Here is a 4,538-nt window from a genome sequence, read left to right as displayed (position 1 = left end):
AAGAGAAACTTGTACTAAGGTACCTATTTTTTTTCTTATGTTAAGGAACGTTTTGTTATCTGGGATGATATTTAATGCAAACGTACAAAAAATGTACATATTGCAATAAATAGTGTTAAAGATGAAGTTTACAGCTTGTGAGCGCCCAAACCGAACGCAGCCAGTACGGTACCAGTGGTACCTAACAAGCGAATTTCGATAGTGTTGCCAATCGTATGATCTTAATCGTACAAATACGATAATTTGATCGTGATGACGATGATTTTATCAGTATATATGCGACTTAGCGTGTAACAACACTATCATTATTGCGCTTTACTTGCTTCAGATTGTTGAGTTAAAATTTCGTACACTTTACTGTAATTAGATGCATATTTACATTAAATTTAAATAACATGTACTGAAATTTTGGTTACTACATTAAAATATTCGTATATTGAAGTGCATGAAGTTTAAAGTATGTGAACATTAAATTTAAGTTACTTGTAACTTCAATTTCATTGACAACATTAAATGTTCTTAATGTAATTGCTTAAAATTTGCTTCCGTTACATGTACGAGTACATGAAATTTAATATGGATTTTTTTAACAGTGTAGGTTGTTTGTGTTCCGAGTTAATTTTCATCAGTTTTACAAAAATCATTTATTTTATTGAAGTGATTTTTAAATTATTTTTAGAAAATATTTATAAAATTTTATATTAAAAAAAAAAGGAAAAGATAAAGATTATTATTTAGTCAAATATTCCTAGTATCTCAAAGAAAAGAAATACACAAGACACTAATGATCCAGTCGTGTGTATAAAGGGTTAATAATTGTGCTGTATATTTCACAATTTTCACTGCCTGCTACAAGCGTTTGGCGAAAGTTGCTATAAGTATCAACGCAAAGGCCAACGGCCTCATCAGGAACCAATGAATAATTATCGTCCAGTAACAAGCGAAATATCGCGTACTATAGGAGTAATAATTATAAACGCGCACGCGTTTCTGCTTTAACCGAGCAGGTGATGCACGAGGCGAAATAGATAATGGTGAAACAAATACGCGATGATTATAACATACGGGCTGATTATCTGTCCTGGACTTTCCGTATTTTGCTTTTACCACGCGTGCGTTTCCTGTACCGCGTATTCATTAGTAATATCTGTCTTGCCAATTCATCTTTGGACTTTTACATCACGATAATGTCACAATAAATGCATTCTTTTTTCATAGAATATCGCTTGTACAAAGTAGGTCTTTGCTAATAAAATCGGGAAATAATTATGAAAAAAGGTACGTGGAAAATATAAAATAATTTATTTATTATATTATTACAATATTATTATAATATTCTTTGATTCTTCTATAATATTCTTTATTATTTTTCGATTTATTTATAGTTTATTGTTCGCAATATTGTTGTGTTTACATTCTAAAAAGAAATATTACTTTACTTTGTGTTGTGTGTAGGTATATTTTTTATCGAATTGATTCATTTTTCTTCTCTTATTACTGGATCCGCTAGTTAGATTTTAAAATTTCAATATTCAGAAAAATTTCAGAACACACGCGAAGTTCAAGCAAATGACTCGATCCGATTCGAGTGAATAATAATGTCACGAGATGATTAACTTTTCGTGGCATATTTGAAGCGTCATCAAAGCATCGTTTAGAATCATAATCGTATCGAGTGCTAGTCGTGACTTGTGTACGTAACCCCTGTTTCTTTCATTAGACACAGAGCGACATCCCCACACATTTCGACACGAGTTTACTCACCTAGTCTACACTTCCGCATCAGTGCAATATGCCTCGGAATGCATTCGCTATGCTCCTGCAGCATCATCCCCATTTATTTTTGGGAGAAAACCCCCCTTTCATATTTGATGGTCCATATGCGAGAGAAGTACCTGATGTCGTTGAAACGTTTCGATGCACTCCGCGTAAAATATCCCCGTCATCGCTGAATAATATATCCGAATAGAGGAGTCATGTTTTTATATTTAGATGCTTGCAACAAATAAAATTTCTATGGCTGTATATGTTGCCTGTTAAGAGCATTTCGAGAATATAAATTTTTTAACAATTTTAAAAAAGATATTTCAATCGTAAAACAAAAATCAAATGTTCTATTATGACAAAGATGATTATTTTAAATGTTGAATTGAAGCGAATAGCGAGGTATTGTCAAAATTATGCATTATTTTTAATGATCATCTATATTTTTTATATCGAAAAAACTCGAGGGATTTTTTTACGAATAAAACCAGAAGTTATAATGCAGTATTAAGTAATGTACAGTTTTGGACGAAAATACTTATACTGTCTGGTTGGTACTACTTTTTATTTTTTTTTACATATAATAATATGTTATACAAATCAACAGAAATAAATGCAATTACAAAATAAAATTAAAAATGTTTCCCAAGAACGTTTCATCTTTGGATAAAATTATTGGTACAATTAATAAATAATGTGTATTCATATATTGGTAATAAAATCTATTATCTTTTATTAAACAAAGAGAGACGTAAGAAAGTTCCAATGTTCGCGTTCTTTGTATACCATTTAAGTTAATTTTTAATTGAGTTACAAGAGTTAAGAATATTTTCCTTTTGTGACTACATTTATTTATGTCAATTTATATAATTGTATTATCAAATATAAAATATAAAATAAAAATTTTTTAATTTATAGTTTGCTGCTATATTTTATTTAAAAATACTTTATTCTAAAGAGAGAGAGAGAGCAGTAACCGCGCTGTGGCAATATTTAATTTTGTTCAGCACTGTATCTCCTCTTTATCGTATATAATCCATTTGATTGCACTTATAACGTAGTTATCGCACAAAATAAAAATCCGCTATTTTTCGTACGCTAGATACGGCAGATGCAATGACGAGTGCTCAGCGTCAGCACCTGTCCGTATATTATAAGCACAAATAAATAGTTACCTTCCTGCGTACTTGCAACGCGATTTTCTTGCGCCAGCATCTGCCGAAGCTCTGATCGATTCAATTGTTCGGTTTTCAAGGTCCGAAGAAGATTTGAATAATTGATTTTACTTGTTGTGTCACCTTGTACGAACTTGAGCTCGAGATTATAGCGTTTAAAGAAATCAAATAATGTTTTAATTCTTAAATTTCTTTTCAATGTAACATATTTGACTTTTTTCTAATGCTTTTTCAATATTTTTTTCATTGCTTATAATTTTTTTAAATAAAGATATAAACGTTTACTTGGTATCGTTGTGTTATTTAATGTTTGACACTTTAATTGAAGAAAATGTTTATAGTATGTTCATTTTTATGAAAGTTATTAAATCAGGTTGGATATATCATACACCAGTGTGTTATTTCCGTAATGAAGTGTTCAAGGGTTAAATACATAGATTTTTTCATACTTAAAGTCTAAAGTATGCAATTAAATATCTGTAATTGTACTAATTGAACTAAAGTAGTAATGGTATTTCAATCGCAGAGTTTGATTTAAGACTAAGCACGATGCCGTCCGCCGGTCTTCGTGAAAAGACGCGCAGGGAATCACGTGAGAGGATAAAGTAGGAACGCCCCTTTTAGCGCGTATTTAGCGTTAGTATTCAGTTTCGCACAATAAAGCGCTTTGTGGGGTATCCGTTTACCAGGGACATGTCGTACGCGTGCCAAAATGAAAAAACCGCAAAACAACGCCGCGAGTCTTTTGTAGAGGGGCCATGCAACCAACCCCCGGTCTCCCTCGCATATTTTGCGTATATGACAACGTTGCTTCGTTAATCCAATTTGCATACTTTCGTCCCTCTATATACTCATGCTTTTCTCTCATGTGTTAATATAGGATTTTTGTTTATTTTGTTAATTTTTTCTTATAATTACAATTAATCATCTGTCGTTCAACTTAGTATTCCGGAGGTAGAACTCGTCTGGTATCTTTTTAAGACGCAGCCGGATCCTCGCATACACACATCTGCTGGGTTTTCTAAGGAAAATGATCCGACAACCAGCAGCAGCGAGAGGGTGAAATCTCTTGCGCGATAACATCTCTTTCGTGAATAGGAGAAGACTGGCGCCCTACAGGATTCATCGCGCCAACACGACATAAAGCGAGAGGCGGTCGCGGCGAACCGCGAGAGTGTCATAAGGGCAAATTTTTGACGACCTAGAGCGAGCACGCGCGTGGTCGTCGTCGCGAAGAGGAAGCTTCTCGCGGCGTGAAAGTTCCTCGCCTATACATTCTTTTTCTTTTTCTCTTCCTCCCTTTTCGTTTTATCGCCCTGCCTGTCTTCCAGCTTCGCTGTTTTACGGTTCTGATATTTTTATCCGTCGGCGACAGAGTGCCGGTGACACTCTGAGCAGGTGCTAGGCCCAGTGTGGTAGTCTATTTGCGTTGTCTGTCCTGGCCGTTTGCACGCCCGGTGACTGCCGGTGAGCTCGCTCGCGCGCTCGCTCATCGGGCGCGCGCGCACGCGTGCGTAAGCGTCGTTTTGTGTATTTGAGACACGTCGGTGGAGGACCGCCCGATGCGGGCTCATTACCGGCACGAGCCAAAGCCGCGCC

This window comes from Mycetomoellerius zeteki, unplaced genomic scaffold (genome assembly GCF_001594055.1).
Source record: "Mycetomoellerius zeteki isolate Tzet28-1 unplaced genomic scaffold, Tzet1.0 scaffold159, whole genome shotgun sequence".
In the NCBI taxonomy this organism is placed as follows: Eukaryota; Metazoa; Arthropoda; class Insecta; order Hymenoptera; family Formicidae; genus Mycetomoellerius; species Mycetomoellerius zeteki.
The sequence above is the reverse complement of the archived record's forward strand: the minus strand, read 5'-3'. Positions refer to the sequence as shown.